Source organism: Delphinus delphis, chromosome 9, assembly GCF_949987515.2.
Source record: "Delphinus delphis chromosome 9, mDelDel1.2, whole genome shotgun sequence".
In the NCBI taxonomy this organism is placed as follows: Eukaryota; Metazoa; Chordata; class Mammalia; order Artiodactyla; family Delphinidae; genus Delphinus; species Delphinus delphis.
The window spans coordinates 891,258-904,707 of NC_082691.1; the positions used below are offsets into that span (position 1 = coordinate 891,258).

Sequence of the window (13,450 nt, forward strand, 5' to 3'; positions counted from 1 at the left end):
ACTAGAAAATCATCTGAAGAAAAACAGACCCCAATGAAAAAAACAGTCCAGGGTCAGCTGGGGAGTGGCTGTGTTTGGGAAAGTGGTCACACCAGGGACTCTCCAACAGGAATGGTAATGTTTCACTTCACACACTGGCTGGAGGACACAGGAGTGTCTGCGATGTTATAATGTGAGCACGTTGCATGTAAAAGCCACTGCTGACCACATCTAGGGGATCTGATGCGTGGGAGCTGGTAGTGGGTGGAGGCATCCAGAAGGTGGTGGTAGAAGAGCAACGTTGTACACATAACGCCTAAGGCCTGACCAGAGGACGACCACTGTTCTAGAAACTGGACACAAATCCAACTTCTACGGCCAATCTTAGAAGACAAACTGAGGCATATTTAAAGTTTTAACACTTTATGTGAGCAAAAATAGACTCAATTCAGGCACCACAAAGCGGAAGAGGTGAGGAGCACTCCAGCCACAGGAGCTGCAGAGATGTTTATTTTAAAAGGGCAGAAGCAGAACAAGGAAATGACTGATTTGCTATGGCTTTAACGCCTAGTTGGTGGTTTGTGACTGGTTGTCCTCAGCGGTTTTCGTCACCCTGAGGCGTTGACAGGCTTAGATTTTGGTTGGTTTACGTAGGCAGCCGCATCACTAGAGCCACTGCTGTCTAACGGCCTCCTTGCAGGGTTAATTTACTGACACCAATCGTCTGAGTCCTTCCTCTCACTCAGTCACTTCACTTCCTACGCCTCAGTTTCTCCTCTGTAAAGTGGATATTCAGTAGTAAATTCTCGGAGTTGTCAGTACAAATAAATAAACAAAGTGATTATTAGTAACCACGATCATGTCCTGAATGCACGGAACACGTCACCGTTTGCCAACCACCGTGTCAAGTCAGCAGAAACTACAGAAATTAAGGGCTCTCCGCAGAAATTCACACACCCGCGCACCAGGTAACGGACCACAGGCAAACGTTCACTCAGCCTTTCCTGTGTCCCTCACGAAGTGCACACTCTCTCCTGGGCGGCGCGAGCACAGACACTTAGTGGGAGTTTACTTTTAAAATGCGCTGATACAATCATGTCTCACTTTTGTTTGGATCAGTCAGCAAACGCGTTTTCGAAACCCCAAATTCTCCACACCGCCTACCTTTCGCGCCGTCCTAGTCTCGAAGCTTCCACCACTGCTCCTCAAGCCGGGTCCCCTTGGGAGGCGGGGCTGCGTGCTGGCGCACAGGGCGTGCGCTGACATCCTCGAGCCCCGCCCCCAAGGTCCCGCCCGGAAGTTTAAACCGCCGCGCCGCGTCCCGCGGGGCGTTGAGGCCGGCGCCAACAGCCGGCGATGCGGGGTCACGGGGTCGTGGCATGGAGGGGGCCGGCGTAGCTGGGGCCCGTGGCCCTGCGTCTTCCGCCTGCTACGTGGGTCCTGCCCACGCTGCGGCGCCACAGCCGCCGGGTGGTGGGCGCCCGAGGGGCCGGGAGGCGAGCAGGGACCGCCAGGCGGCTGTGGGCATCGTGTCCGCAGCCAGCGTCCCCGAGGCCACGCTCCGGCCATGATCACTCGGTGAAGCTGCGCCGCGACAGCGTGGCCGACTTCTGGCGCTGTGAGGAGCTGTGTGCGCTGCAGGACTCGCTGCCTCTGCCCGCCGGTCGCGCTTCCCTGCGGGAGGGCTGCTGGACTTCAACGCCGACCGCCTCCGTGGGGTTGACTGGACGCCGCTCTTGAGCACCCTCTGCCCGTGATCTGTATCCAGAGTTTCTTCCAGCCACGGCTTGGCGAGACAGGTTTGTAGTTCCCGCTTCCAGGGGCCCTCATGTGGGCGCTGAGAAGCGGGGTTTTAGATGGTGCAAGGTGGAGGGTGGGCACTAGAACCGGTGCCCAGTGCCCGGGTGTGCGTGCACTAGACGGGGCGTGCGGCTTAGGACCCCTGCCAGCTCGGTGACCCCGGCCGAGTGCTTTAAGGCTTCTAGGTCTCAGTGTTCTCATCTGTAGCATGGGCTTAACAGGACCCACTCTCTGTGGAGGTTACAAGGTCTCACTCTATTAATGCTTGTAGACTATAATGTAGAACACTTAGCACAGTTTGGAGCGTCGTTAATGGTTGCACAGATGTTACCTGGTGTGTTGAATGACTTTGCCTGGTACAGACCAAAGCGATTAGGAAATTGATATATCCCAGCTTCATTTCCTTTCCATTCAAACAGGGCTCAGGAAAAAGAAATTTTTTTCAATAGTATCCTATAGTGGAAAGAGCACCAGTGTGAAGGCAGCTTAGGGTTTGAATTCCAGGGCTTATGCTCTCTGTGGCCTGGGCAGATTTCTTTTGCGCTACAATCCCCACACTTGTAAAATGACATTAAAAACCACTCTTTTCTGTGGGTTCTTAGAATTAATTAAGCAGGTTATGTGTGTAAAGTATCCTGGTACTTGAATGAGTTGTCAGAACCAGGGGCTGCTGGAGACGACGCTTCTGCCCTAGGTAAGCTCCCCTTCTACTGGGTGGCAAGTAAACACAAGCACAGTAGTCAGTGTTCTGGAAGAAGTGAGTTCTGGTGCTACAAAGCATAGAATCTCTTTTTTCTTTAATTTAATTTTTATTTTATATTGGAGTATAGTTGATTTACAATATTGTGTTAGTTTCAGGTGTACAGCAAAGTGATTCAGTTATACATATATCCATTCCTTTTCAGATTCTTTTCCCGTACAGTTTGTTACAGGATATGGAGTAGAGTTCCCTGTGCTATGCAGTAGGTCCTTGTTGATTATCTATTTTATATATAGTCGTGTGTATATGTTATTCCCAAACTCCTAATGTATCCCTCCCCGCCATCTTTCCCCTTTGCAGAGCACAGAATCTTGGAAGGGAAAGTTCAGGGTAGGCTCTTGGAGGAGGCGCCATCCTTTCTAAGGATATGTAGAAGCTCCTGGGGTGGCAGGAGGGAGCAGTGTGTGTCAAAGTTTGAGAAATATAAAAAAATATGGCAAAACTCAGGTACAGGACTGGAACTCAGGGTTTGGGAAAGCAATGAGAGTTGATACTGGAAACCTAGTGGGGCCCCACAGAAAGGGGCCTTGTTTGTCATGTCAGAAGTTTGGATGTTTATCCTGAAGGCTGTGGGAAACACCAAAGAACAGTGAAATGGAATTCTGGTTTAGAGGCTCACTGGGACCTCCATGTGGAAGGCAGTTGATTGGGTGCAGCGTGAATTGTAATCAAAGGGTCCCACTTAAGTTATAAAAGGTGGGACTGGATTTTGCAGATCTGAGAGAGAATGGGTGAGGCCTGGTGACCAGTTAGAAAAGGGAGGGCAGCAAGTGTGGGTGACAGTTTACAGCTGCATCTTTTTGTGAGATACAGAGCACAGTAGCGAGGGATTGGAGGTGGGGAGAGGATCTTACTTGATCTTCAGTGCTTTAGAGGGGCCTGGTAGAGGGGCCAGGTCTGGGCCCAAGATACAGATCTGGGCTTTCTGGAAGGACAGGTGTTTGAAGGCATGGGAGAGACTTAAGTTATACACAAGAATATCCAAAGAGTCATAGGTCTGAGAGTTTTTTAAGTGGGTATATTTGAGGATGTTTATAAGCTGAGAGAAAGTAGCTAGCAGAGGAAGGGTGTGAAGATCTAGGAAAGGAAATGATTGTTCGTTTGTTTTCGAAAAGCTGAATACTTATCGTGTGCCTGGCCCTTTACTAGGATCTGGGGTTCACACCATCTGTTCTCTCTCCTGCAAAGACAGTTCAATTCATCCCCTGGTGAACAGAAGTCAGATTATTCTTTGCATCCCATTCAGGTGTAAGAACTGTTCTGTACCTCTGAAGGGACTTTACTTAAGCAGAGTAATAAGTTAGAAATCAAAAGAAATTAGAGCTGGAAGGGACCTTAAAGGCCACTGTACTTAATTTTGCCACATATTTTACATTGAATGTAACAAAAATTTATTGTTGAGCCCATTCTCTTCAGAGTTCCTTCACTGAACTTCCTTTATGTCTTGCATCCAGTGGGGCTAGCTTGTAGATTTTGGCCTCCTCTTAAATTTGCTTCTTCATCCATATTACATTTTGCCCAGACTATGGCAGAAACTCTTGGGTGGTTTCGCAGCTCCTGGGCTCAACTCCTCTAAGTTCATCTGCCTACTCGGGTTGAGTGATCTTGTAACATAAAAAGCTATGCTTAAAATAATGCTGCTAATGGCTTGCCCACACAGAGTTAGTGCATACTAGCCACGCAGCGTTTGCCCTGCCTAGAGGCGTGTAGTCTGAACTGTGCTGGGCCAAGCCTCATGGGGCTCTTTTTTTTTTTTTTTTTTTTGCGGTACGCGGGCCTCTCACTGTTGTGACCTCTCCAGTTGCGGAGCATAGGCTCCGCACGCACAGGCTCAGCGGCCATGGCTCACGGACCTAGCCGCTCCGTGGCATGTGGGATCTTCCCGGACTGGGGCACGAACCCGTGTCCCCTGCATCGGCAGGCGGACTCTCAACCACTGCGCCACCAGGGAAGCCCCGTCATGGCGTTCTTTGGCCCTGAGGAAGGGGAACTTTTTGGGATCACTTCCTTTGTCTAATTGGTCCTTCAGCAGCGGGGCGCCTTTTTCTAATCAGCGGAGGCACCCTTACTCAGCTAGTGGTAGTCCCAGGCCTCATCACCTGTGGGATAAAAGCCATGCTCTCTCCCAGGCTTGCTTCTGCCAGCTCCTCTATTTTCCTTTGTGTCTCTTCTCACACTTGGACCCCTGGCCTTTAGTCGTCCCCACCTGAAGTATTTACAGTGCCCAGCAGGAGTCAGGCTTGAGTGTCTTTTCACAGATGTTCCCTCTGCAGTTAATGCACCTCCTACTCCAACTCTGCATAGCCTTATCTTTCTAGATTGTACTTCAGGGTTCTCATGAAGCTGTCACTTAGATATAACTTTTTGCCTCCATAGGCACCTCTGTGCATAAAGGTTATGTTTATTTATCTCATGTGATTGAAATTTTGAGTTTATACATCTTCCTCCTTAATGAAGGCTTTAAGGGCAGGAATCGTTTCTAATCCTTAGCACAGAGCAGATGCTTTTTTTCTTTTTATTTAGGTGCTTTTTAATGATGATAAAATGTATGGTTTAAACCACTCATTTTACAATATTTTTGCTTTAGGTTGTGACAGAAATGAAGTTTACAGAAGTTGTGTTCCTGCGATAAGAAATAAAGATGTGACCTTCCAGTTGTGTAAAGCTCATGAAGGCTGTGTAAGTGCATCGGGTGCGCTAAGGAACCTGGAGCTAAGTGGGCTAGTTCTGAGAGAGAGAGACTTAACTATGTTAACAAAAGTAAGCTTTCATTGTGTCCTGCCAACCTTTGATAGTTGCTTTTGGGGCAAACTAAAGCAATAAAATTTAAAACTGTTCCTCCCCATTAAAGGGATTGAATATTTGGCCACTTTGGTGAACCTGTGTCTTGCGAATTGTCCAGTTGGAGACGGAGGTTTCGAAAGTGAGTTTCAGTCTTGTTTAAGTCTCTTCCCATTGGACTGGTCTCGTGATTTCCTACACACCATGTCTGTCTACCTTTTCCTGTCTACCTTTTCTTGGTGTTGTGTATGCGTGGATTGTCTCCTGTACCTGCTCAAACCTGGGTCCATTTTCATTTGTACCATGGAAGTTTGTCATGCTGGATACTGTCAGAATTAATCTTACTTAAGTTTGTGTTAAGCCACAAACCACACGTTTTGTATATTTCCTGTTTTTTGTGTTTCTTTATATTTTTATGGTTTCTCTTCAAGAAATATTATGGGACGGGAAATAGCAAGATGTAAAGAGCAAAAAAGTCATCATTCTCTTTAAATTGTTAGAACATCTATCTGCAATCATAATTATAATGCACTGTGGTATGTGTTCAAATAGGAAATATATGTAACGTCCCGTAGGAGCAGCAAACTCAGTGGTGTTGGTGAGGGTGTATGATGGACCTAATCACAAAGCAGGTGATTCTTGATTGGGGTCCTGAAACATTAGTGTACGTTCCCTGTGTCCATTAGTGGTCTGAAGGGGTAAGGAAGCCTGCCTTTCAATTTGAGGAAACAGAGGGTTTGAGGTCCTCCCTCTTCTATTGCTCTAGTATACTGCATAGCAGCTAATAAAATACTGGGTTTATAGTTGACATTTAAATCGCTGATTGATCATCAAGGTTGGCATGTATCATTGGAACTGAAAATCGGAAGAGTCTTATGCTCTTTAGGTTTTTCTTTTTTTTCCTTTGTCTCAAAAGTATGTAGTACTTTACTGAGTGGTTGGGAAGAAAGTTTGCAGTATCCAGTGTATTCAGTTTTAGTACTAAATAGAATTAAACTGTTGCTGTAAACTGGAATAACTTTGTTACTGACAAGCTTTAGAATGCATCAGTTCATCAATTACCTGTTTGGGAAGATTGTAGTTAATGATTTTAAGAATGTGGCTGTAAACCGCCAATTGACTCAAGAAAAGCAAATAAGTCAAGATTGACAAACGTATAGGCTCTTCATCTTACTGTGTGTGTGGGTTTTTTTTTTCCTTTTAGTTATTTGGCAAGGTGTAAAGAACTCTATCACTCTTAAGACAGTAAACTTCACGGGGTATAATCTGACATGGCAGGGAGCAGATTACGTGGCCAGGATCTTAAAGGTGATTTTATGTTTAAACTTTCATGAAAACATATGTGATTGAAGCACATTAATACATTGACACAGATGGCAGTTAATTTTTGTCTTTTGATACCTGTGAGTGCATCTTTCGTTTTGTTGAAAGAATAAGACCAGTTTTCAGTTTGGGATTCTACCATTTAGTAAAGATAGTCCACTTAATTTTAGAAATAGGAGATTTAATATATAATACATAATAATACTTCTATGTATTTTTAGTTACTGAAAACATTGATTGTGATGCTGTGAAGAAACTATTATAGTTTATAATAGTCTTCAAGATTTAATTTAGTCTTCAAGACTAAATTATAGTCTTCAAGATTTAAATGAATCAAGTGTCTATTAGCTGCTATAGTTTATAAACTAATAAACATCACTACATCGGCAACTTGTAAATACAGTTTTTAAACTAATGCCTTAACAACTTTACAGTGGTTATAATTACTGTATTGAGGCCCAAGTTATTTAATAATTTGACATGAAGTCTTTTTAATAGTTTGGTGGTGCAGATCAGGGATAGGTAAACTATGGCTGGTGGGCCAGATCCGGCCCGTCGCCTGATTTTGTAAAGATTTTGTAAAGTTTTTTGGAACATAGTGGAACCCATTGTTTACATGGTAGCTATGGCTACTTTCAGCCTACGCCAGTGGGGTTGAGTAGTTGCAACAGAAACTGTATAGCCCACAAAGCTGGAAATGTTTAAATTTAGATTTTAGAAATTGAAAAATTCTTTGAGCCTATACAGGGCAAGTCCATTGACCCCTCGGGTAGAGAACAGTCAAGAACTTGGGTGCCGAAGCCAAATGGTCTAGGTTCAAATTCCCTTTCTCCCTTTTCATAGCTAGTGACCATGGACAAATCACTTAACGTCTATGCCTCGTTGTGAGGTTTAAATGAACTCATTTGTATAAATAGTGCTTGGCACATACTAAGCACTGTGTAAGTGATTGCTGTTATTTCTGCTTGGAGCTTTTATAAGCCATTGTTAATAGGAAAATGACACTAATGATTTTGCTTTTAGAGTGTCAAAGGCACTTTGAGTCTTTTGTGTTTTCAAGAATGTAACAAGACTTTTTTGATTTAAAGTCAGTGTTCCCTGTTACCAAAATTGATTTTATGAATATAAAGAATTGAATGTCTTTAAGACAAGACTTGTGGTTAAATGTCAAACCATTATCTTCCCAAGGCACATCAAACTGGCTGTGCATAGTCCAGGCCTCTGAAGTTTGTGTCCACACCCTAGGTAGCATGTAAGATCCATTTTGTAAATATAGTTTTAAAAATAATGCCTGGGACTTCCCTGGCGGTCCAGCAGTTAACACTCTGCGCTCCCAATGCAGGGGGCCTGTGTTCGATCCCTGCTCAAGGAACTAGATCCCACATGCAATAAGTAAAAGATCCGGCAGGCCGCAACTAAAGACCTGGCACAGCCAAACACAGCCAAACAAAGAAACAAGTAAATAAATAAATACTTTTTAAAAATAAATAAAATTCAGTAATGCCTTAGGAGTTAGGAAAAGAAAATATTAGAACCTATTTAGCTTTGTATCATTTAAAAAATATCTGTGTAGTTTATAATGTACCTAAATTATATGTATAGAACTTTGTGTATATAATTTGTTAAAAAATAAGATGCATATTAAAAAGTTTTCTTATGGGTTGCCCAGTCAGGTGTTTGGAGACCATTGGAGGACAGAATGATGAAATTTAGAGCCTCAGCAATGATAGAATTTAGAATCAATTCCCTGACTTAGAAGATAAGGAAAATAATTCTTAGACTGTAATTGAGTTATCCAACTTTACATAACTGTTCAAAAACAGGTCATCCAGTGGCTGGAATCTAATCACTGACCGACTAGAATGTGGGTCACTGGACTCGTAAAGCAGAACTGACTGTTTAATTTCTCAGCTTGATTCTCCTGGCATATATGCGTGATATGTGTGTGTGTAAATCTCTGACATAATAAGCCATACTCAGTAGGCACATCCTGTTTCCTTATTGAAACATCTTAATTTTGTCCCATTAAATCTTTGAAGTATCAGACTATCAGAAGGCATGAAGAAATCTGGGCTGAGAGTCTTCGTTACAGGAGACCTGATCTTGACTGTATGCCTGGTTTGAGGCGCATCGCTCTGAACTGCAACAAGCTCATTGGTGACCTGGGTGCTCGTGCTTTTGCAGAATCTCTTAGTGAGGATTTATGGCTTGGAGGTAAATTCTTAAATTGAAAATACTGAATTTTTAATGTAATATATGCTTAGCTTTTGGCATGATACTGTTGTGATAGGACTTTTTTTAAGGCCTCATTTTTCTGATAGCTTTTATGTTGCTTTTAAACTTTCTCTAAGAGTTACATATATTCTTTACAGAAAATACAGAGTAACAAGAGAACAATTACCTATAAATTTAACACCCAGACATAATCACTGTTCATTTTGGTGTATATATTCTCAGTCTTTTTATTGTTTTCTATAAATATATTTGTACACTTAGGGATTACAAAAATAGAATTGTAGTATACTTGCTATTTCATATTCCTGCTTTTTTCATTTAATGAGGTATCATGTAGTGTTCCATCATATTGATGTCCTATAATCAGTTCTTTGCAATTAGATTGAGACAGTTTGCTTTTCCCTGTCAGAAACAATGTGAATACGTTGTATATACATCTCTGTGTCCATCGGGCTTACTTCTGTAGAATAAGGTACTACAAGTGGAATGACTAAGTGTGACATATTTTTAAGACTTTTCATACACATTGCCAAATTACCACCCAGAAAGGCTATGCCAATTTGTAGTCCACCCCAAGAGTGGATGTGAATGAAGCCTGCCTCTCACAAACGCTGGCTGGTAGCACTTTTTAAAAACTGTAAGACTACAAAAATGAGTACCTCTCCCTTTTTTATGCAAGTGGGATTACTCCAAATTTTATAACTTTTTTCAGTTAATTCAGTATGACCATCTTAGCAAGTCAGTAAATTTGCATCTTTTTTTTTTTTTTTTGTGGTACGTGGGCCTCTCACTGTTGTGGCCTCTCCCGTTGCGGAGCACACGCTCCGGACACGCAGGCTCAGCGGGAATGGCTCACGGGCCCAGCCGCTCCGCGGCATGTGGGATCTTCCTGGACCAGGGCACGAACCCGTGTCCCCTGCATCAGCAGACGGACTCTCAACCAGTGCGCCACCAGGGAAGCCTTACTGCATCATTTTTTTTGTGACCCTTCAGTGTTCCATTATATGAATATGCCACAGTGCACATAGCTTATCCGATCTTGTATAAAAGGTATGTCCAGTTTTTCAGTTACAAAAAGTACTCTGATATATATCCTTACCTATATCTCTGACTATTTCTTTTGGATCAAAAGGATATAGACATTTTAAAGACTTCTCTTACAGAATCTTGGCTTAATCTGATAGGAGAATAACCACATTTTGTTTTATTTTGTATTCATTTGATTTACTGGTGAGTTTTACTGGCTGTTTGTATTCATTTGGCTAGTTGGTTAATTACACCGGGCGTCCCTTCTTCTGTAGTGACAGTTTGTAAGGGTTGTATCATATGCTGTTAGATCCATATGTCTGACTTGCTATTTCTGTATGTCATGGGGCGTTGAAAGACTCTAGTTATTTTAATGTGATGGTCCACTCAACACTTAAATGACTCATGATAGTTTCCTTTCATGTAATATTTTTAAATACCTGTGCTTTTGCGATGATCCCTTTTGATTAAATGAGTAGGTTGTTCAGCCCCAGAACTACTAGAATTCATGATCATTTGTTCTGGTTTTTGTCTGACCTTTTACTGCGAGAGTTCTTGACCATCATACTTTCATGATAGGTTTTTAGTGTGTATTCTCTATACACACGTTGTTTGAATTTGTTAATTGTTTGTATCCTGGAAAACAGTACTTTTCTAATGTTGTACTTCCCTTATGGTTTGAGCAGATAATTCACTGATTAAAGTGATTTATACTTGTAAATTGTTCTTATCTCTACTCTGAATAGAGGTGAACCTAGATACTAAGCCTGCTTCCACCAAGAGCATTATTTGCTTCTTGTGCAACCTCTGAATTCTTGCAAGGAGTACTTTATTCATTTGTCAGTTTCACAAGTAATTTTTTTTAATACCTTCTGTGTGCCAGATACGGGTTTAGGCACTACTGATAAAGCAGTGAACCAGACAGACAAAAGTCTTGCCCTCATGGAGCTTACATTCTAGTGAAGGAGTTCAGATAGAAATTAGTAAAGAGATAAGTAATATAATTTTAGAGAGTAGGAAGTGCAAAAATATCTAAATGTAAGAAGAGTGAGGGGGGGCAGGTAGGACTCCATTGGACAGGTTAGTTAGGGACCAGCTTCACTGGAGAAGTGGCATTTGAATGGAGACCTGAATGAAGAGAGGAGCAAGCCATGGAAGATCTGGGGTAAGCACATTCCAGGACAAGGGGGCAATGAGTATGCAGGCATGTAGGTGGGTGGAGTATTTAAGGAAAAGCAAGAAGGCCAATCTGGGCAGAGTACTGAGTGAAGAAGAATGTGGTGTGACATGAGGTCAAGGAGCTAGCCAGGGGTCTGCTCTTGTAAAGTCTTGAAGGCCAGAGTAAAGATGTGGATTCTTCTAAATGAGTAGAGGGTTTCGAACTGGAAAAAGGCATGATCCAAATAGTATCTGAATAAGGTGACCTGGTATAGAGAATGGACTTGGGAGGATAAAGAAGAGAAACAGGGAGACCAGTTAGGAGACTATCACAGGGGTCCAAATAAGAGATGTTTATGGCCTAGGTTAGGTTGGAAGTTTGCAGCAAGTGAAAAGTGGTTGAATTCAGGTTGTGTTTTCATGGTGTAGCTAACAAGACCTGCAGATAGATTAGTTGTGGGGTATGAAGGGAATAGTAACAAGGAGACAAGTCGTTGATGATTATGTGTGCAACTGGGTGGTATCACTTAGAAAAAGGGGGCTGATGGGAGGAGCAGCTTTTGAGGGAATAACAGGACTTTGATTTGTTATCTTAGATGCCCTTTAGGTATCTAAGTGTCTGGACAGTGCTCAGACTGTACTTTCTATCCAAAGGTATCCAAAGCCACTTTAGATGCAAAATGTTTAAAGTTGACCTTTGTTGCTGCCAAAATAGTAGCCATTGTGGGCAGTCTGCAAGATGGCATCTTAGGTTTCTGAGGAAGAAATTAGAATACACAAAGGGGTATTAAGGGTATAATTACATAATGTAGATTTCATATTTAAATTTATGGGAAAAGCAATAATTAGTTGGCTTTTGGTTTTAAATGGAAATAGCCACTCATTGGGAAATAATTACTCTAACTTCAATTCATTTTACTTTAGATCATTCTGTGATGAAAGCAATTATCAAAAAAGTTCTCCAGATGGAAGGAGTGCCAAGTCAGACATACATAACATGTTTCAGTTCGCTCGGAAGAATTTCTCTTTAATGGCTTGTTTTTCTTTCTTTCTTAAAAGAAAATTATCAAGGTACTTTCTGCCATCTTAAAACTAAGTTTTTAGTCAAATCAAATGGCTTTTCTGTTTTTGAAAATGTTGTGTGATGCTTTAATTTAGGTTCCCAGAAATGCAGATTGAAAACCTTTTAACTTTTTATTTTCTGGAACATATTATCGTTAGTCACAAATAGTCTTTTTTTTTTTTTGGTGATAAGAATGAATAGCAGGAGCAGCATTTGTGAAACCAAATCTAATATGAAACTGACTCTTTCTTGTGAGTAAATTTGAACTTTGAAACAGCAAAACAATAAGGTTTGATATAAAGCAAAATACATATTTTATGTTTATGATCTGCCAATTTCCCAGAAAGAGTTTTCTGGTGACTTTAGTTATATACCGGATACATTAAAATCACCAATGGACAACTCATCTTTTATTCAGGTTCCCTCTGAAAGTTTTAAAAATTTGTTGACTTAATATCACTGAACGGTTCACTTTAAAATGGTTAAAATGATAAATTTTCTGTTTTGTGTAGTTTACCACAATTTTTTTAAAATGTGTTGTTTGAAGATTTTTGGGTTTTATAAAGGTATTGTATTAGCATAAAAATGAAAAATTTAAAAGACCACCTCTAATTGCATTATCCTATCTAGCAATATTTACATTTTTATTTTCTCTTCCTGCTGTCTATAAACATAATTCCACATAACTTCAATATAATTTGCCATTCTTATCTTTTCATACTAAATTTAAATTCTGTGATTCATAGTTATACTTTTTAACATTGTATTCACAAGGTTTCATGGAGTTGGTCAATTTTTTAAATTGGTGAACAATTGGAAATAACCTAAAATAAACTATTGTAAACATCTTCATAAATACAGCTTTTTTTTCCTACTTAAAGATGTATGTTTTTGATTCTCTGTTAATCAACTTGCTTGGACAATAGTGTATTAAATAAGTTGTTAAGAGTGTCTATGAAGTCAAAAAAAAGCTTATGATTGTCTGCCAATTGTTATTTCAAGAGAGTGATATTTTAATAATCAAATAGTACATAAAAAGAAGTTAAGATTTGTTGTATCACACTAATTAGATATTATTATTAAAAATTTATATCATGTGTACAGTATTCTTAAAATAGCTAAGTTGACTTTTGCTATGATATTAGAAATGGAAATATATATATTAATAAAGCATGTATATTAGGAATTCTGTAAAATTAGTACCTGGTGGTATATAATAGGGCATCATGGAATGAGAAGAAAACAGTTAAACGTTTTTTTTTTATTTAGCATGATGAAACAAAGTGGAAATATAACTGCAATGTACAAACTCATTGAGCTATTTT

General features: G+C 41.0%; 1 pseudogene; it reads left to right on the forward strand.

The window, feature by feature from the left end:
* The first annotated feature begins 1,358 nt into the window (after positions 1–1,358).
* LOC132431366 (centrosomal protein of 78 kDa-like) overlaps positions 1,359–13,450 on the forward strand; it is a 29,938-nt pseudogene continuing 17,846 nt past the window's right edge.